We start from the raw sequence: 22,969 nt of genomic DNA, 5'->3' as shown, positions 1-22,969 counted from the left end.
GCTCCGTATCCTTCTGCTGAGGACTGGCATGCAGTCAAACCCAGTGCCAGAAATTTACACCTGCTGCGTATGCCAGAGACGAATGCATGCAAACTAAACCTCAGTCAGGTGCAACGCCTGTGATGGGTGGATTCATCTCCGCACCTGCTCGGGCCTACGTACGCACCGGCAATGGACCACGTCGTTCGTGGCCCGTGCTGTGCGAATCGGACCGCCTCCACGGCAAACAGCCACCTTTAGGGACACTTGTTTAATTATTACAGTTCAAAGCTCCCTCAACCACCAGAGGGAGTCACTATTGTCTCTTATGCTGACGATTGCTCGATAATGGCGTCTGGGAATGGGATTGATGACGTGTGCTCGAAAGTAAACGGTTATCTCGCCGAGCTTTCTCTCTTCTTTGCTATATAAAATACACCAAAAACTTTGAGCGACCTCTAAATATTTTTTGATTTCTTCGGTATAGATGAATCCTAGGGGGTGAGAGCATAAAAATTCCGAATTTACCTTTTCACATGCTTTTTTGGACCACCCCAATGTACGTACATAACAAAATAAATGGCATAGATATTTTAAGATCACTTAACATGCCGATGATAATTAAAAGTGCAATATGAAGTAAGTGATTTCCAAGGCGAATTAATATAAGGTGATAGCAGGAGAGCAAAAACAAAAATTTACATGTATTTTGTTTTTGCTTTGGCGGTATAAACTGCCAAAATCTGTAAGTGTGTGTGTGGAAATTCAAACAAAATTTTTCAATTTGACATTAGAAGCCGTGGGGCGAAACACATACACAAAATCAGCTGATCTAGTAACACCACCTTATATAAATTCGCCTTGGTGATTGCTGTGAAATTGATGTATGTACTTACATGAGTGATAGGCCGAGCTTCTCCTCCAATTTGTAGAGTCCGGCTTGAAGTTATCACACAAATGGAGTGACGTATATCTAGTGTTATGTTTTTATGGTCGCATTCATGGTAGCGGCACAACCAGGGGTTTTGTCGTTGCCTGCCGGGAAGCAGCCGCTCCACAGTGCTTGTTCCCATCCCAGACAAAATTCAAATTAAATAAAGTGGTTAGAATATTTAAGTAAAAAACATGTTTGCAAAGCTAACATAGAACCTTTAATAGATTTGGAAGTTTCATTTATCATATCCCCTTTTTACTAACAGCAGAGGGCGCTAAATGCAGAAAATTTCTGAAGTACAACTGTTGAACGGAAAGACGACTTTTACTGTGCGACAAAAAAAATGTCAAAAGTTCAGTTTTTAGTGTATTACTCTGAACCTTGATAGTTTTGTTTACTATATACATACGTACAAAAAACAGAAATAAGTTTTAGTAAATGTTTTTTTATGCAAAAGTGGTTTGTACTATCGAAAACTTCTGAGATATCTTTGTTGGAATTCCAAAAATTGCTAAAGTTTGGTAGAGTGAAGTAAAAAAAAATTAAGAGTACCTAATTTTTTATTTCCTAGTTTGGTACGTTTTGCAGTGCTTTAATAGAATCTGTGAAGAAGTTTTAGATTTTCCTGCCGGAACTGTAAAAATTATATGCATTTTGTAAGCCATTTTTCTTAAGCTTCAGAAAAAGAGGTAAGTTTATGGTTAATATTGCCAAAATTGAAAAAATTAAGGCATTAAACGTTTTAAGAATTTTATTATTTATTATTACTATTTTATTCTATTGTGTTTGTCCGAAGAAGCCTTATTAGCCAGTAATAAAAATATAAGGAATGTGCGATTTTTACATAAAAGGAAAACGACGAGAGATTTAATGGCTCATTGGTTATTAATGTCGGATCTGGAACTATCATCACTTAGGTCTACAAAAAAAAAACAAAACTATGAATTTGAAGAAATTGAGATAACATTTTAAGAGACAACATTATTATATAGATTACATTTGAAACAAGTTATCTGATTTATTGAGGAAATTTTTTATTTATGATACTTTCTAAAAAAAATATTAAATTACAAATTTTTCATGTCCTTGCACCGAACGAAACGAAATTTACCAATGAGCTTAAAAACATAATTTTAGAGTAAGCTACCAATTTGCGCTTTATTCTGCTTATAATTGTAGCTAAAATTAAACTTTTAAAATTCGATATTCGAAACTTCAGATTTTTCTTAAAATACATATTCTGGAGCAGCACACCAAATTTCATTTTTCTGCGATAACTCCCCTAATTTTGCGGATTCACTATTTGGGGGCGAAGCCCTGTGCGCTCTAGATACAACTTTTACTTTGAAATTGACTAGGAATCGATTGAACCTGGCGTCTGCCAAGTGTTGGTACTAACCACTCGACATACATATGTATGTCGCGTATACAAATGCATACATATGTACATACATAGTACCCTGCAGGGAAACCGCGGACTAGTGAATCAAATTTCTAGTTCCGTACTAGGTTTTTATCGCCAAAAAGGAACTAGTCCGATAGGAACTAGATCCCCACCAGTCCAAAATCGGCGAAAAGTGGTACTTTTAAGAAACTAATTTTTTCATTTTTTTTCACTAGAAATCTATATCTAAAGTGACGAATTTAGAAATGGTTCGGAACTATAGAAAAAGGGATGGAGAACGAATTAGATCCTATTTGTCGAATTTAGAACTATTTCGGAACTATCGAATAAGGGATGCAGCGGGGGGCTTGTTTACTTTACATAGATATGTGTTCGGCGGCTTTTTCGTTCAAATACGCTTCTCTTCTGTGCTTCGCAGATGCTATTTCATAGTTTGGTAATACAAAACAAAGCTTTGTGTTAACATATTAACATCTTGGGGCCGTCTGGAATCTAACCAATAACAGCTAGCACCTCTGTAAAGTCAGCTACAGCCAAAGGTATGTAAACGTACATTTCTTAAAATCATTCAAACAAATTTAATTTCAAATTTGAAAAAATGTTTCTTTGAAAAAAATGTAAAATCGCACACGGAAGAACCGAAAAGATTGAAAAATCGTGATACTTTTTTCTTTCGTATGTCGATTTTAGAACAGGTTCGGAACTATAGAATTTAGGACTAGTTCGGAACTATCGAAAAAGGGATGCAGCGGGGGGCAATTGACACTTCCTAGGACATCGCCATGTTAAATTCGCCAGTTGCTTGCATGCAAAAGAGATTTATCGCGAACCAGTACTGGGTCTAAATGTACTAGAAGCGCCCCAGTTCAGAACTAGAGATTTTCCCCACAGGGTACATATGCACACACATACTCATTGATCAGTTCGAAACTGATCTTCATTAGTAAGTACTTTATACTTACTAGGATGCCAATTGAATTTCGTTCATCTTTCAACATCAATCATGGTGCGAAATGTTTATTATATTTTTTAGAACGTGAACTAATCATTAACATAGTACGTATGTAGTACATACTATGTACATTAGGCATATGTATACCTATGAGCAAAGGATGCGGAGTGAGAAAAACCAACTAAAATTCAGTTTCGAATTCGGTATAAAAAGTTCCGCAGCAACCTCCGACAAAGAAAAAAAGTAAGTGCGCTGGGTCACACTGGGGAAGTGAAACTTAGTTACATATCTATTTTGTTTCGTGACCAATATACATAATACATACATAGAATGTACATACATCTGCTTTTGTTCATGGTTATAATTTTTGTCTTTTTTCTATCTAGATCCCTACTTCCACCCTGTTCGTTCTAATTACATTTATGTTTTTTGTATTCGATAGTAATATCAAAAAAACACCGATAACAAAACCGTTGCAAATATCGATAACAAATTTTGATAGCAAAATTGATAATAATATTGGTAGCAAAATCGATTAGAAAATCGATAAAAATATCGATAACAAAATCGATAAAAATATAAATAACAAAATTGGTAAAAATATGGATAACAAAATCCATAACAAACATCGATAAAAATATCGATATACGAACTCGATAAAAATATCGATAAATAAATGTTAAATAATCGATAACAAAATCGCTAAACAATGGATAAGAAAATCGATAAATAACCGATGACAAAATCTACAAAATATCGATAGCAAAATCGATGACAAATTCGATAAAAATTTCGATAGCAAAATCAATAATAATATTGGTAGCAAAATCGATTAGAAATTTGATAAAAATATCGATAACAAAATCGATAAAAATATCGATAACAAAATTAATTGATAATCGATAATAAAAATCTATTAGGAAATTGATAAAAAATATCGATAACAATATCGAAAACAAAACCGGTAAAAACATCGATTACTATATCGATAAGTCCCGAGAATCCCGAAAATCTCTAAATAGTTCCCAGATTAAGTCTCTGTGCCTCTATCTATGTATATCCCTGTCTCTATAATTACCTCTATTTTAATCTTTCTTCCTCTATTTGCATCTTTACACATCCTCATCTTTTTCTTTATATTTATCTTTGTTTTTACTTTTATGTTTATCATTTCCTTCATCTACATATTCGCCTTCACCTTTGCCCAAGGGGGGGATTGATGTTTCTCTGAAGTCCACCGTCAACTAACTGATTGGGTCTTATCATTGTGGCTTTATGCCTAGGAAATCTACCATAGACTCGCGAGAATAGGATCGATTTCGAAGCCGCTTTGCCCTTGATTTGGTTCTATATTTCGATTTCGGAATAGGTTAAAATCCGGTTATAGCGACTTTAAAAAAGGAAGTGTTATTCAAGAAGGGAAACTTGTATGTAATTGTTAAGATTTATGGAAGTTTCATAATTTTTTATGAAATTTTAAATGCGGATTTATGTGTTTGGTAAGTATGTAATGTGCTAGTCTTTTACACCTAAAAAAAAATTATAAAAATTTAAAAACAAAAGAAAAATAGCTAAAACTGGTGAAAATGTCACTTAACTTAATCAGCTGACCACAAGGGTATGTATGATGATCACTTGGCAAACATTTCCATTATCGCCACTTATCACCCACTAGTTATATACACAATATATTCNGTTTTGTGAAAATTGTCAAAAAGTTATTAAAAATATATGAGTGCAAAACTGTAACATATGCCTTAATTTACATTTTTGTCTGCTGGGTTTGTAAATGTTTTTGAATTGACTTTAAATCGTTATGACAGAGGAAGCAAAGATGTACCAATAATAATATACAACAACCGTATGAATGTCGTTAGAACTTGGAAAGATAGCGACAGCTGAAATAAAAAGTGTTACTCCATGTTACAGTTTTGCTCGTCACTGTATATATGTATGTACATTTATACTTATGTGCATACATACATACATATTTATTTCTGTTTCCGCAGACTCTGCTGTTATGTTATCAGCGCTAACATTAACAGTGCAGTTAGCAAGCATACTGTTAATTGCAATGTTAATGTCAACAGCAACAGAGTGCAGCAACAACTAGAATCGTAAATGCGATTTTCCCCAATTTTCCAGTGGACAGCTGTTTTAACAGTTACATATAAACTTGTCGCTTATCACTCGTTTTGCTGTTACTTCTTCTGAGTCGCTATCGGCTTGGTCGGCGATCATTCAGCCATTCAAGCGGTGTGCTCGGCATGTTCCGCTGCACGGTAGAAATTCTCGCCACATATACATACATACATACGTGATTGTTCTGCCTGCCTGGGGTGAATGTGATGAGATGATCGTGCTTTCATTTAATGTTACGTTTGAAACGGTACTTACCGGGTTGATTAGACCGCGTTCTATGCGCGTTGATGAATGCACCGTCGCGAAAGTGAAATAAAAGCGAAATCTGTGGATGTGTTTTTGTGATAAGAATTTCCGAGGAAGAAAAAAGAGAAATACTACATGCAAAAGTAGAAAATTTTAAAAGATTTATTATAGTTGCTCGAGTTTTTGTTTGTGAAAAAAGCAAAAATTTCTAAAAAAAATACATGGTGGTTTGAAACTTCTACCTGCATACACGTACATACATATGCACTTATAATAACGTGTTTAAAAGTATATATTTTTATGCATATTTCATGGACCCACCAAAGTTTATAAAATTTAATGCTGGATTTCGTGATAATGATGCTACTTTTTGGAGCTAAAAAACTAACAAAAATCTCAAGAGCTACGGAAAATATTGTTTAAGAAATAGGTGAGCTACATACATATTTATGGAAGTGAAATAAATTTGTGCTAATATTAAAAAAAAAAAAGTTCTTTTATTTCTAAAAATACAGCGGCGGTCAAAAGTGGATGAATGGTGTTTCCTATTTAATATTTACAATTTTTTTCAAGCTAAAATTTTTTTTGAAGTCTTTTTATAAAAATATGGTTCATGCTTTAACAAAACCCATATAATTCACACTTGCAAACTTTATACAGAATTTAGAAAAAATCCACAAATTTTTATCTAAAATTCGAGCTTTTTAACCAGAATTTTTAAAAATTTTGTTGGGTCTGCAGTTAGCAGGATTATAAAGTTTTAGTAAAATTAGTGCAAATTTTAAGCGGCTAAAAAACCGCATTGATTTTTAATATTTCCTTTTTTGTTGACGGCGTTTTTCACTTTTTTCCATATAAACATGAATTTTTTTGTGGAAGAATATGCACAAGACCTTTTGCGAAAAAAATAAAAAAAGTCAATGCCAGTTTCCCTAAATTTCGCTTTTTATATGAAAAAAAAAAACGAAAAAGAAGTCAGCAACAAAAAATTATTAAAAATCAATGCGATTTTTAGCCGCTCAAAACTTGCACTAATTTTATTAAAATTTTATAGTCCGGCTAACTGCATCCCCAAAAAATTAAAAAGAAATCTGGTTAAAAAGCTCGAAATTTATATAAAAATTTGTGAAATTTTTCTAAATTCTGTATAAAGCTTGAAAATGTGATTTATATGGTTTTTGTTAAAGCATATATATTTTATAAAAAAATATTCAAAAAATTTTAGCTTAAAAAACATTGTAAATATTAAAAACGAAACACCATTCATCCATTTTTGACCGCCACTGTATAGAAACATACTACTAGTTGTTTCCCTAATACCTTTAATGCTTTTTCGCATTGACTAATATTGCAAGGATTTCAACTAATGTGACTAAAATTTGTGTGAGGTGCTCGTTAGAAAAATTATGTCAACACTAAAAGTGGTCCATACATTTTTTAGAAAATAACGGGGACTAGAAAGAAAATGTGATACATAAAAAATAAACAAATAATTTTAAACAAGAAACAAAACTGACTTCAATTCTCATATAAAAATTTAAGAATACCGTGAATTCCTTCATGATCCAATGATCGGATTTAAACCAACTCTGAAGTATCAAATTTCCTTAAAAAAAAAATTAATAATAAAAATAAAAATAATTTATGATGTGCATCCTAATGTTATAAGCTTTTATCATGGCAGAGATACACTCGGAGATTTGTCATTGCCTGCCGAGGGGTGACAGCTGTTAGAAAAAACCTTTTCTAATTTAGTTGTGTCTGGACCAGGGATCGGCCCATGTCCTGCGGAGTGGTAGTACTCCTAGTACTCACCCCAGCGGCCTCCGTAAAAATATAAAAAAATTTAAGAATCTTAATCTCCATTTTTAAAGCGTTCAAAGAAATTAGTACTCTTGCATAAAAGACAGCGCGAAAGCGCACTTGTGAAAGTAAAGATCTGCCATTAGACATTTGTTAAATGCTTCTTTCGTTAAAGCTTTTATTTTTTAGTCACAATTTTGCGCATTAAAAGTGTTAAATTATTATACCAAAGTGATAAATTTTCGGTGGCTGCATTTTGAAGACAATTTTGTTGTTGTAGCAGCATACAAATTCCGCAAAGTGCTTTTGCTGGAGTAATAGTCCTTGGCCGGATATAAATCTGGGTCGTTCCGGTTATGTAGACCAGACTGTCGTAGGAAGACAATCCTCTTCATTGGCGGGGCACATTTCCCGCAACGCGTTATGTTAAGAAACAAAATGGCAGACTCTGCGGTATTTTTCCTTTTTTTTTTGTATGAAACCAGTATGCAAGCATTGAAAAAACGTGTTAAACCCATATTATTGCGGCTCTTGCGTCAAAGCATTGGATTTCCAAGAAAAAAAATCAAAAACCTTGCATTTGAAGGCCTCACGATCAAGGTAATTTTTCATTCAATCTTCTTCTTGCTTGTCGCTGTAATCGCCTAATAAATTTTGGCCGAGTACAGGGCGTTTTATGCCTGTCAGAGACTTCATGGTAAGACTTAGGGGATATCAGCCAAACTGGTGTCCCGTCTTTCAATACGGTAGTAAAAACCGTTGTTACATATGCGGCACTGGCCTGGTGGCCAATAGCTAAGCGAATAAACGCGAGTGCCATCTTGGGCAAGCTGTACCGAGTGGTCCACGTGGTCATCACAGGCGCTGCGCAGCTGTCTAACGGATGCCCTTGACGTCATTACACGCATTCCAGCGTTGTCTATTCTGATTGAAAAAGAGGGCTGCTGGAATGCTCTACGGCTGCTAAATACGATCACCAAAGTGGAGCTCCCCGGGTCATTTGGGGATTTTCAAGGCATTCCTGGATGATGCCGAGTTATCCTTCTAAAAACCGTTCAAGGACGGGAAAGGGGCATGGTACTGCCCACTTATAACTATATAACTTTATTTTACCATCGAAGATGTTTGAAATAGGGATTAAACTACACGTGCTTACCATGTAACGGTAGTATTCGGGAAAGTGAAAAAACTATATATATTTAATACGTGCGCCAGGCATTTAATGTTCTGTTTCGCTCGAACTTAAAACTTTTTAACTTGTTTTTTTTTTTTGTAACTTTGCACTCATTTTTTAATAAACAAATAGGGCTATGGAATATGAAATTTTTGGGTTGTCTATTTTTTCTTGCAGATATGAACAGATAAGTAATAATAGTAATTTTCACAGATGTATTTAAAACATTCTATAGGTTTTATGCTTTCGATTAGCATATATACATACATATGCAATTTGTTCATTAAACAAAGGAGTGTTCTCTGTATCAGACTTATTAATTCTTTGATGAAAACTCCAAAAACTAAAATTTTTAATTACTTCTCTTTGTTATTAAACGTACGTGAAATGAAATCTGATAATATGTGATCAAGCAAATAAAAATTTAAGAATAAGGATTATTTTTGATTGAAAGAATAAATATAATAATATGAAAGAATAAAGCATTAAAATATGAATTAAATGTGATCGAAAAATTAAAAATATATGTAAAATATTTGCTATTTTTGATTAGAATTTTTGATTAGCATTTTTGGTTAGTATTTTTTTTAATGCAGCGCAGGCAGTTCATAACAACTATAAATCACAAACTGATAAAGGAACTGTGGTTATAAATTCAAAGTTTTTGTGGTCATCACTTAACGCAACATATTTTATCTCTAAAAAATATGTAAATATGTACATGCTGAAAAAAAACAATGTACATACGTATACATAGTAGGTATAGCAAGAAAATATTTACATACGAGTTTAAAGTGCCACTATCCCCAAATGCAAGCCTAGCCGATTGAATCTAAAAATTGTTTCTTTTTATGTCTTTCGTGTCTCTTCATTGTATGCTAAAATAATATTTGTAAAGCATTTTCCCAAAGCAAAAAATAAGATAAAGGACGTATCATAGCAATACGGCAACCACGTATAATTTTTTAATTATTTGATTTAAATTATTTGTCTTTTATTGAAATATTTATATTTAGTTAATGGGAATTATGTAAGTCTAAAATTTAACCTTATAAAAAAAAAATCAACAACATTTTTTTTTAATTTTCAAACTTTTTAATTAGAATTTCTAGCAAGCCCATTACTAATTTTATATATTTTTTATACGAACAAAAATGCACAACATTGTTAGCGAAAAAAAAAAATAAAAAAAAACAATGGAAGTTTTTAGCCACTACAAACTTAATGGGCTATGAAGCTGCATACCAAACATTTTTCTAGAAATTTTTATTAAAATTGGAATTTTAAAGAAACTTTGCTGATTTTTTTTTTATTTTAAATTTCAAACTTTGACTTACATATATAGCTTGTGTTATAGAACGAACTATATTTTAATAAAAATTTATAATTAAAATGAAATAATAAAAAATAAATAGTCAGAGCTTGATCATACATATATGGATGTCATATAGTTATGATACGCACCTTAGAAGTCAAAAATTTTCTACAAATAAAACATATAAAAGAGAAAAAAAACTATCGCAACATAGAACGTTGAACGCAAATGAAGAAAATAAGTTAAATTGATTTAAATTGAAAGCGAAGAGCGACACATAAATAAGAGAAATGAACAGGCATGCACAACTACCAGCGACAAACAAACAACTCAAATTTACTCAGAAATGAATGGAAAGCAAACATGTTATTTTATGAGTATAATACGAATACATATACCACAAGCATACATATGTACATACATACATATTTTCACTAATAGATAATATAAAAACATAAACACTAATAAAAGTGAGTTTGTGTTGCAAGTGGACAAATAGTTATACCCAGCCATTTTTTTCCTGTGTGTTTTCAGATCTGAGCGCCAAACAAATTCTTACACAAACTTACATAAGTATAGTACCTACATGCATGAAAATTTGTACTATGATGTAAGTATGTTTGTATGAACGTAATATATTCGGGCTTAGGTCCATGTGTATGAGCTCACAATGAATTACTACAGCATAGTTTCAGTAAGCGGAAGATTGATCGTCATTGCATTTAACTGCATTTGCATATGTGTTCGGCAAAAGTAGTTACAAATACATACTTACATACATACATATGCAAGTGTATACAGAAATGGTGTGTGTACTTTGAAGAATGTTGACTTTGAAGAATTTTGACTTCGAGCGCTGATTTAGTCAAGTCGGTGTAAAAGAAAATAGAATTAGAAAGCACTTGGAAAAACACTTTATTTTCTTCTGGCACACTGAAATATCCGCATAATCTGTAATAATATGACGTATTCTTATTTTTGGCCAATCGTATTGTTTGCCATATCCTGAGGTTAGCGGCGAAAAACTCAACAATTAACTACCTGGTCCTTTCATCACAGAGCAGGCATTCCTCTTCCGCTGCTACCATCAGCTGGTTCACCGTTAAATATTTTCCGTTCTGAAGCGTTTGTGTCCATTCGAGTGACGTGACCAAGCTAGCGAGGCTTGATTATGTCTACATATATTATTCTAGAGCTCATATATTGTGTTGTTTTATCATCTGTGGTAACGAGCAAAGGCCCGTAAATCTTTAGCAGAAGCTGCCTGTTTGTTTGCACTCGTTCGTGAAGTCAGCCATGGAAATTTATGAATATTCTTATGCTGGAGACTAGTACTGCATACCACCAAGTTTCGGAACCCAGAAAAGTTGAGCGCCTCAGTCCATGGTCGGACGTTTCATAGTGGAGGTTGAATTTGGCATTGAAATTGCCAAGCACTTCAATCGGGACGTGGGCGCCGATGAGCGAGATGTTAAAAGAGTCTCGCTCTGATCAGGGCCGGCTTTAGTAGCAATGACGCCCGGCGCATAAATGGAGCGAAGCGCCCTTTGATAATTATGTTTATTACCTCGGTTTATTTTTCTTATACAATAATTATTGATTATAATCAATCGCAGAAATAGTCGAAATATAAAATTCCAATTTTTACTAAATATAATCAAAATTTTCAGATATCAATTAAAAGACGTTTACTAGTAGTAATCTCTAATCCTCTCGCCCTGGATCTGATGCTGCTTGCGGCGAAAAATTCGTTTACCGGGGTGAAGGACAATATTCGGCACCGAAGTCTCTTTTCCACCACAAATCCGATACCGAATTCGCGCTCCTTTACGTGGCAGCTGTAGTAGTCACGTTGCCCAGGCAGCGTATTTGTTGGATGGCGGTGATGTCAGCCTTAGCCATCCTGAGGACATCAACCAGCCGGGCAGATGAACCCTTTCCATTAAAGGCTTCAAAATTCCAAGTGCACCCCCCAAATCATAGTCCTTACAAGTTTACTGTGGTCGTCATAAAAAAAGAGGGTATCATCTGAGGAAATTGCGAACTTTTCATTGGATGTTGTTTTTAGGTGGCGGGTGGCGGGTGGCGACCTCTGGAAGAAAAGAAAATAAAAATATGTAATTCGATTTCTTCCGAAGTTAACAAAATTATCCAGACACTTCGCCCAGAAATCTGTACGAAATCTGTAAGATTTGTCTTATATTAGAAAATGCTTGGCAATTTTTCTAGCTGGGCTGGTGTACATACTTCTTCTGGCAATATAAATTTTTTTACAAACCTCAGAGAAATACCAATTACTCTCTGAAAGTGGCTCGCAACAGCTCAAGAACTGACAAAAGAAACACAAAATGAGCAGTTTCGGAGCACGCGAGCGAGCAGAAAAAACAGACCTACTGCTGGTTTTACTTCAGAATACATATTGGGTTAAAAAATACAGCACTGCTCTGAGACCCCAAGCAAATGTTCAAGTTCTGAGCAGAACACGCCTTTGGTTATTTTAAAACAATCTGTAAAGAAATGTTGTATCTTCAGTCCTCATATTATAATTAGGTACTGTACACAAATTGTGGCAACGATTTATTATATATCATTTAGATAAACTATGTATATATTTCACCATTCTGTACACACATCTTAGTTTAAAAAGCTCGTTTGCTGACTTCGTAATTAATTATTATCTAATTTCATAGTATTACCGATAATCCCCTTCACAGCTATATCAAAGTTGAGTGATAAGTGCCTTTGCTTTTTTTCTAGCCTTTACCTATGGCATTAAGCATTTCTAAGTACATTCACGCGACGTTCGCTATTCTACAGGTGACGATATACTTAAGAGAAATGAAGAGCTTACGATGCCAGAGTTGCGAAGCCTTTGACAGCCGCAGTCTATTCTGTGCCTCCTAAAACCATATGTCAATTCTGTTCCGACCTCTGTGTTGACGATGTCGGCATAAACTATGCAATAAATACTCGCTGAAATAATAAATTTTCCACTAAAACACATTTTATCACGATCGAGTCTTAAGTTGCTAGTGGGTCTTTTTTTTTTTTGATCACCAGTTGTGACCACATTTAATACTTAGAAATGAATTAATGGAATGACAAAAATTCCCAAACATACATACATACACAGGTTTCTTTCACAATATTCATACTTAAATTTAAAGATGTTGTGTATTCGACTTTTGGTTATTATTTCCTCTGATTTTGGACTGCTATTAATAAACCAAATATAATGCTAGAAAATTGACTTGATAAGTTTTTTAAATTTTAGTGATAAGAGTAAAATTAGTAGCCATTAGAATAAATACATACGCGTAAAAATATATGTACATAAATAAGCGTATATGTATGTATTTATGAGTATTAATGTTAGCATTTTTTTTATAAATAGTATATTGTACTTGTATTGATCTGATTAGCGCTATAATACTAAATTCTTATCAATATTAACGTTGCGTCGTACCTTGCCTGCCGCTAACAAAGGCATTTTCTGTTGTTTATTTTCGATGCAAATCATTTACCTTTGATTACCTTGCGTAATTTAATACATAAATGCCATTTTTCGCAAGAAGTCTTCAAATGTAAGATATTTTATGTGAAACGGAGAAGCTAAATAATTAAAGACTCAGTTACTCTAGACTTAATTTAACTTACGTAAGAAATCGTCAATGATTACTCAAAACGTCGACTTAGCCAAAGGCGAAAACATTTTATTTTTGTATTTTCCTTTTAAGCTGATTGTCACTTTGTAGCCACATCAGAAAATTCCTGAACAGAAATATATTGCGTTGGCCAATATATTAGGGTGCGTTACGTAAATTAAGTCTAGACTAACTGAGCCTTAACAAAAGCTGAACGTAGCTCAAAAGTTATTTCAGAATAGACAAATACAAAACGAATCTGTTTGGGTATCATTCTACCCAAAGGTCATATGAGGGGTAATATTTTCAGTACAACTTATTGCATAAATTTTGTTATATGTATGCCACTCTGACCGCTTTATCGCCGCTGCCTTTTTTTGTTTGCAGTTTATGTAAACGCTTCTGTGTCTCTGCCTGTACGCCTGAAGTAAATATTAAAAGCAACTTAAGTTCTATTTATTTATTATTCTTGTCCTTTTAGCACCAACAGTTTGACCAGAGATTTTCTGCGATATTCCAGTTGTCTACAGTTGTAAGTAAATTGAAAAAAATCGGTTAAAAGTAAGGTTATTACACAATATATATCGACATCTTTTTCGAAATTTAATTTTTGATGCAGAAATACTCCTAGAGCTTGAGTTTAATATATTAAGCTGTCATCCCTAGCATTTTTTAAATGAAAAAAGAATACCCGTATTTTTTGTAAAAAAAAGTGATTTTTAGAACTGCCTCAAAGCCCAAGAAGTTTTCCAATGTATTTTTATGTGGGAAAAAACTTTTTCGTAGAAGCAGTAAAAAATTCTCGAAAACCAATATTCTTCGATCGGAAAATTCTGTTTCTCTTAAAGAGACTTCCAATAACAAATAATTTTATAGGTTCCCCAAAAACTCGAAAAAAATACCACAGGGGACCCATAAAAAGTCGTTAGTATTATTGGAAGTCTCCTGAAGAGAAAAATAATTCTAAACCATTTTTACGAAAAAGTGTTTTTTAAATATATATATTTTTTTAACAAAAAAGTACGAATATTCGATTTTGCGTTTAAAAAAACCAATATTTAATATTTTTAACTTTAATTAGTTTTTACTTTTAGAAAAAACCATCATTTTAAATTTTTGAGGCCACCCTGATGCATATTGTCTTACAAAAGTATTTCGCCTTGATTATTTTTTCATTTTGAGGGAAACATTTTCTCATATTGAACTATCTACGATTCCAACAAGTTTCACAACAATCGGTATACCGTTTGAAAATGCTGATACATATTTCTGATGTGTAAGAGACCATGTTCAAACTGTTATTCATGGTAAATTATTTCGTTAATAAGAATATAGCACATTAAACAAAAAAACCATGTAAATAAAAAAAAAATTAATTCGCTATAAAATTGCTTACTCGAATTTTTATAAAAAATCTGATTTCTGAATCTGAAATGTTTGTAATTTTGATGAAAATATGTTGAATATTCCTTATTTTTTTATGTAGATGGTAGAGATGTAGAGCAATATTTTTATAAAAAAATAGCGAAAAAATCTACAATGAAAAACATTTTTAATACCGTAAAAAAATTAATGCAAATACTTCTGTGAGTCACTGTAGATAGAAAAATTTAGAAAGGTATTCTAAAGAATCCGGAATCTTTTCTTATCAGCAAGTTCTTCTATGTATATGTATATTTGTATGACATATCATTAGGTCACTGCACTCACATAGACCCTTCTCCCCTGTGTAAGTCAACTAACTATTGAACTAGACTAATCAATAATATACTCAGGTGATAAATTGATGAGTTGTACGACACGACGTCACTACTTCAAACCGCACTACAATCTTTTGGTACAAAGATGTATTTCTAAATAAAAACACATAAAAGAAATATCTCAACGTCATGTTAGACACAAAATTACGACACTGCACTAATTGTCGAAAATACTTCTAAAATACTTTTACACTTACAGACGTCTGACACTTGGGCACACTTGCGTAAAGTAGCAGCTATTTTCTAGAAAAAAATAAATAAACTAAAACCAGAAGAATATTTTTGAAGGAAAAAATAAATAAAAAATTTGTATTAATTATCTATTATTATAAGTGCCTTTTTCTCAAGTAGGGTTTAAAATTTATTTGCTGTTGAATTTATTTTTTTTTAGAGCAAAATTTGTGTTTAAAGGGTAGATAAATTTTTGAAACCTGATTGAGAATGCGGCCATTAGAAACGTATAAATACGAATAAATGTATGACCGCTCCTTTGTCATAGGTGTATTTGTTTGTTTATATTTAATGCTTCTTTAAGGTAATCGGATTGGAGCCCCATAGCTGACCTAACTGAAGTGATTAAAAAATTCTAGCTTGTTTCGATGTTTTTTTTTTCTAAGTTCTTTTTTAAATTCGAAAATATTTTGACATGATTAAAAGAGCACGTCGTTTTCACATTACTTGAGATGATTGTTTTATGTCATATGTTTTTAATATTTTTTCGTTCTATATAACAGATTTCATGACTCAAGGCCAATTGTGCCTCAACTTGTGCTCCAATTCCTTTGCACATACATACATACATACATATGAATTTGTGTGGTCAGAATTATTTTCACAAATAAGTCAGAAAGCGAGTATGTACACACAGTTTTAATAAAAATTTATCGCTCACTGATAGCCGCTATTGATTCATGAACGAAATGTATATTCAGAATACGCTTACATATTGGATCCTTAGTTCAATTAAATTCACTTTTTTCTGTTATACTACAACCACAGTTGTAGAGCAAGAAATTCACATAAAAAGAAAATATGTACGTATGTATGTACAAAAGCAAATACATTGTACAAAGATTACATGGAATATTTCTTCAGCACTTGCTAAGTGTTTTCGTCTCAGTCGCTTACGAATTCGTCGCTACTAATTGGCTTTAATTGAAATAAACTACTTTAAATTTTTTTCGATCGGAGTCATAAGTTTACGCTTTTTTTGTTGGGGACTTGTACATACATATATATATATATACATAAATGTATGTATGTAGATTCGGTCATTTCTTATTTTACAATGCAGTGAAATATATTTCGTCCAATATCTACGCTATGTTAACTTCGCACCTTCAATAGATATATTTTAGAGATCTGAGGATAAAAAAAAAACGGATTCTATACTTAAGACTAGTGAGTACCCTCAACTGCTCTGAAGAAAGCATTGATCCAAATGTTCAAGAAGTACATTCGTAGATATTTCAGTTTTGGTATCTAGACCAAATATAATTCAAAATATTTATAAAAAGTAGGTGATAGTGGTAAATCTGGCAAAGGAACCGATTAGCTCAATCACAATCACCTGCAATATATTCCGAGATCATACCGGAAGTTTTTCATTTACTTTCAAATAGTATGTCGCTTATACTTTTGTTCTAAATGGCTCTATTTTCGCAAAAAAAAAAATAGAAATTGGACGATATGGAGCACTAGAAAAGGTTACTTACCAATGGAAATTTTATCTAATCAGCTGAAATACCTTTGAAAGTTGGAAGCCGAAACATGTAAAAAATATTAATACATATTAAATAATTTCGATACCAACAAAATCTTTTGAGGCAAAATCTTGACAAAGTAGAACTTCAGTAGCATTTCATTTAAATCGGTGTCATTTACGAAAGGTTTCGAATAGCCCACTAAGTCTCTATTTTGTTTAGATTCGAAAGTCTCAGGGCACTCCCAAGAGCTTATTTTGCCATGATTATGGTATCTATGTAATGAATCCAAACGTCTCTATGGGAGCATGGCTCATCCGTGGCTCCACCAACCAGGAGCTGGAGCATACCCAGAGTAACGCCGGAACTTACTTACATATATGGCTTTTTCCCAACAGAGCAGTATATATAATTTTCGGTTTTACCGCCACATTAGATTACCGGTATGCCAATTTCGGGTATATTCCCCTAATTTTTACAATGAAGTCTTTGACAAACATAAATGCCATTGTAAGTTAATTTGAAACCGCTGTGAGATTGACTAACTGTGGAGTCTTTTATCTAGTATCACCCTTAGATATTTCGCCTCTATGAGAACTCAATATCTCTGTTCCTCCGAATTAAGTTTAGTCAGGTTGAAGCTTCTTTCTTTTGGTGAATGGGACGACGATGGACTTCAGTGGCAAGCTTTTCTAGCTCACTATTTTCTTCAGGTTTTTCTGCATTCCCTAGAGCATATGATCTTCTCATGCCAGCCTATAACATAGTCGGCCAGGATATCTGCAGAGTTATGCTTTAAATCCATTGCCTTGTAGAACAAAGCAAAATTTCCACTTTGAGATGCGCGCTGACTTTCACATATTGTCTTGGTTTTAAGGTAGGTATCCCTGGTGTAAAAGTTAAATCGCCTTCCAAGGTTTTGATTACAAATGAGCTGAGACTAATTGGTCCATTCGCCTTAGCGAGATTATCTAATCTTTGCCCCGCTTTGGGTATGGTTGAGGCTAGGCTGGTGTCTGACTTCAAAATAAAAGCAAATGCTGTTAAAATTTGCTTTAAATCGAAGCAGTGAATGGTTTAACTTCATTTTGGCATATTTTGGGAAAACATAAATCCTTCATGTTACTTTATCTTTTCTTTAGCAAGGGTGCGAAACAATAAATCTCCAGCTACCGGAAACACACACGAGCGCCTCATGCAGCTGTGCATCGCGATCTGTGGGCTATCCAAAGCACCTGTTAAATGGATATTAATTACAATGCCAAAATCCATGAATTTGACAAATGTCGACCACTAACTACAAATGCACATAAATCCATTCACAAATATTTACTAAGTGATTAAAATATTTGAAACTAATTCCACAACCACCCACGTTCGCCTAGGAATATACGTGCATATGTATGTATCTACATAAATATGTATGCAGAAGTGTGAATGTTTGTGGTTATTTATGTAAACAAAACTTTTCAATATTAATTTGTTTATGGAAAAAGGCAAGGTGCCTGCATTAAAACAGTCATAAATAAACTGCAGTTACAACATTGGGACGCATTAAAATACCATATGATTGAAATCAATTAAAATACCGCAATGTAAAAAGCAAAAACAAAGCAAATTTTCCAATACGAAAGTGAAGCAAAAATTACACAAAGCACACCCGCATGCGGTATATTTACCAGCAGATGGAGATTTACAAACATTTCATATTTGAATGAAATATACCTTTGGGGCTGGCTGGCTATAAGCAAAAAATCCAAAAATTTGGAAATTTGAAAAATTGTGAAAATTTAAGTGGAGGCCAAAATAAAAATAAAATATTGCTGCCAAATGTGCACAAAGCACTTTGATTTGAAATTGGAAAAAAAAATTGTTTCAATCGCGAGCTTATTCGTATTTTACGAACAAAAAAAAACATATGAGAAGTGGGCTTATTAATAATTCCTAGAAGTGCTTTTATGGTAGAGCTACAAAAATATAAATAACAATAATTCATAAAAATCGGTCAGCAGATGGTCACTCCGAGTGTAAAATATCCTGTACAGGGCACAGGCATACAAGTATAGTGTAAATAAACAGAGTGTCGAATATTTGTACATATGTATGTAGTCACCTACATACACGTGGGCCAATCCACGAAGAAAGTTCTGCCAAAGGAAAAAACTAATTTTTTCCCGAATTTTATGCAAAGCTCTAAATTTCACATATCTCGAAAACTATTATAGTTACAAAAGTGGTTCTGGTGTCGTTCTAACGGTGGTATTTAGGGCTATAAAGAAAATTGAACAAATCGGAAACAAAAAAATTAACAGAATTTTGAATTAAAAAAAACGTAAAAGCAAAAACTTATAAAAGTTTTTGGCTACTTTTTTTATACAATACCTCCAACTAATCTTAAAAGATTATTTAATATTCAAGGTGTTTGTTTAAAGATATACAATTTTGAGCTTACAATTTTTTGTCCAAAATCTCTATAAAGTGATGTTAAACATTTTTTATATAATTTAAATTTAGCTTTCGATATAGAGTTTGCAAAATAATTGTTTTTTCATAGTTCAAAAATTCATATATTTTCAAAAACGCCTCTGTGAAAATTTCAGGATGTATAAAGATCAGTTAGATGTATTGTTTAAAAAAAATTAGTCAAAAATTTACATAAATTTTTCCCTTTACGATGTTTTAAATTTCAAAATTCTGTAATTTTTTTACTCTTTGAATTTTTTAAATGTTTTTTTTTTTTTATATATATATATAGCTCGAAATATAACTTAAAACGAGACGAGAGTCATTTTATTATTACAAGCTTTTATTTAACTTGCTCTGTATGTATGTATGTTTGTTTGTTAGGGGCAAATCTTGCAGACCATTTTTGACTAACCCGGGGAGATGACCCGATTACCTAGAGATTTGAAACTTCAAAGTAGGCTCACAACCCGATGACAATGCAATACGAAAGATGAGTAAATCCTATAGGTGGCGGAGGAGGCGAGATATTTGAAAAAAACCCGTATTTATAATCCGATTTGGTTCTTTCTTAGAACGACTATTAACTACATGAAAAGGAATAACTCCACTAAAATTTTACTACTATTCCTGGTCCGACTTCGTTCATATTTAGAAGGCGTGCTTTAAAAATATCTCTTTTTACAATTAACTTATTTGTAACTGTAAAAAACAAACTTGCAAAGTCAGGCCGTTGAAATTATTAACTTTCAAACAAAATTTTTTTTTTTAATTTTTTTTTATTTCATAGGACTTCGTTATATGATAAAAAAAAAGTTCGGTCCAAAATTAATCCAAATCAAAAATGGTGGATTTCAACGATTGGTCGATTTGACATGGATTGAACCACATGTATGCATATTTTTCCCTGGCGATCAGTGTTGTGTGGCTGCCCAACATCACCTACATATCTACATAAATACATACGTGCACAACTCTTTGAGTTCTCTCATATGGCCGTATCTTTGATGTAATAAAACGTTTTATTTGTTTGCTTGGAAACGCATTACAAAGTAACATATTTTTACGATTTTTTTTGGCCATCTATTTGACTGCGCAGGGCATCCGGAAATATTGCGGCTATTTTGAAAAGAAAAAAATACAAAATTTGGTCCGAGTAAGGCAATAAATTGTACATTCATACATAGTTGCATACGCACGTACACGTTAAGGTGTCCCAGCTCATAACTTTGCTTTTGAGCAATTCGATCCGCATACCCACTATAAATTTTTCTTCTGGAGGAGAATAACCAATACCGAATTGAAGTCGCAGTTTTAGTCAAGAAATGACAGATATTCGTTCTAGAAAAGAGGCTGCACAGGGATTCCTAGGATCAGAAGCTGTAATGGAGCTCTATCAGGCGAAATAATTTTATTTGTATGAAGAAGGAGTTTAACATTACTGGACAAGTTTGAAATCAATACAATGAAAAAATTAATTAGTACAAACAAAAATTGATTTTGTTGCAAGTAATTTAAACTGGTTTTTCTACTAGCTTCGTGTAAACCTTAGGCCAATCTGACTGATGACTACTTTTTAACAAATCTGCTATCAAGTGTTGTTTTAATTTGCGAAGCCCTTACTATGCTCCACATCTAGATCTCCACATCTAGAAGTATTGGCATGAGCTAAATTGCATTCAGCCAGATAACCTCTCTCTCTCGAGGTTCCTTAATGCTAGGTTGATCAAAGAAGACCCTTAACCAACCAGAAGTCTGTTTCAATACAATAGAAAACTCTCTGCCACGGTAACTATGTGAATTGTTTTTTCCTCTAAATCTTATGTTTGATCGATAAGTTAAGTAAAGATTAGCATACCGCGTGACATGAAAAGTTTGCGGTTTGTGCGATACTACTAGAGCTTATTCCCAGTAAATATGTGGTTTTGAATTGGGTTCACTCGGTTGCTACAGAGGCACCGAAGAGAGCATTTATTTGAATTCCTAGCCATATATGCCGTGAAATCATCTCGTTCTTTTACTGAAACCCGATAGCTCATCGAACGATGACCAGAACGTTCACTACATTAAAGGTACCGAAAATAACCGTTAATATCCAGATCTTTATTTTTAGATTAATGCAGACTCGTTATTTTTTCGATAACGAATATATTTGTTTAATTTGGAATTTTATTTTTTCGGTCTAGTCTCTATTTGTGAGTTTTATTTTTTACGATCAAAAATAGTCGTTATTTTGGATTTTTTTTTTTTTTTTGATAACATGATCGAAAAAATAAAAATCATTAAATAACGGTAAAATTTAATCGGAAAACAGAAATTCAATTTTAACGCTTAAATTATAATTTTAATTATAAAAGTCATAACCGTTATGGTTGGTCCCTTCCTAAATACATCTCGAGCTGTTCGTTGCCGATCTGAGAGCCTTCATCGCAGCCTGCCTGTCTACAATAAATGTGGCACCAACTTTGTCGCCATGATATGGAAGTCCGTATGCTTCTCTCAATATAAGTTAAGACAACTATTTATTATTCATCCTCTGAGATAAGAATCTCGTCGTGGCTTGGAACGGCGTTGGATTCCCTATCATTTCAGTGAGTAGCTTCGAGGTCTCCGTGATCTGATAGTCACAGCCTTTCTGTTTAACTTTGTATAAAATAGAGAATCAGGTGGAGCCACAAGCGGCGCGAAAGGCTTGAATTTTTTTATCATCATCTATTTAAATAACGTCCTTTCAAAAAATGTTCTCTGAAATTTTTACTCTCAGTTTCTTTGAAAAACTTAAAGTAAGAAGCGAAGTAATGATCGAATGTACGTCGTGACAATATAATTGTATGCACCTTGAATTTAGCAAACAAAATATAATTCTGAGGCCCCCTAATGTATGTACATGCCAGCTATTTTAAAACTGCGACAAAATAAAAGATAAGCGAAAACACCATCATAAAAGAGTTGCATGCAACATGTGGCATGTGTAATATTAATTCGCTGCTTTTTGGCCAACATCAAAAATGTGTGGTAGCAAAATTTAAGCACCAAAAAATTAAGCCACGTGCATATGTATGTAAATATGTACATATGTATGTAATTTACAACCATGCAAAATGCTTTTACAGAGGTACATTTTTATACATGCTACATTATCGTTACCTTAATAAAGAAAGGCTATATCTCACATCGTCGCTGAAATACAAAAAGCCGTAACTATCTAAAAATTCAAAATTCACTTTTTGATGGACTATGATACATATCATCGAATTATAAGTCCCCACATCGTTTTAAGCAATGAAACAAATTTTAGTTAGTTACGGTTTTTTGGATTTCGACGACTATATGAGTTAGCGCCTTTCTATATTAAGGTAACGATATGTGTGTATGTAGGTAGGTATGTATATTCTATGTCTCTGCCAATTATTTTTAATTACACTGTACGACGAAGTAAAAAATTTTCC

General features: G+C 33.1%; 1 protein-coding gene across 2 annotated transcripts in view; it reads left to right on the top strand.

Annotated features, from left to right (window-relative positions):
• The first annotated feature begins 5,476 nt into the window (after positions 1-5,476).
• Positions 5,477-22,969, top strand: part of Lapsyn (Leucine-rich repeat activity-regulated protein at synapses) — a 40,183-nt gene continuing 22,690 nt past the window's right edge. The window contains exons 1-2 of one of the 2 annotated variants that reach the window (XM_017621100.1): positions 5,477-6,088; positions 14,076-14,126. The gene's annotated coding sequence lies outside the window, so the exon portion shown is untranslated. The remainder of the gene's footprint in view (positions 6,089-14,075; positions 14,127-22,969) is intronic. The other variant, XM_017621091.1, reaches the window with a different exon arrangement.

The sequence above is a fragment of the Rhagoletis zephyria genome, unplaced genomic scaffold, assembly GCF_001687245.7.
Source record: "Rhagoletis zephyria isolate East Lansing unplaced genomic scaffold, Rhagoletis_zephyria_1.1 Rzeph_scaffold_00040, whole genome shotgun sequence".
Lineage (NCBI taxonomy): Eukaryota > Metazoa > Arthropoda > Insecta > Diptera > Tephritidae > Rhagoletis > Rhagoletis zephyria.
The sequence above is the reverse complement of the archived record's forward strand: the minus strand, read 5'-3'. Positions and strand labels throughout refer to the sequence as shown.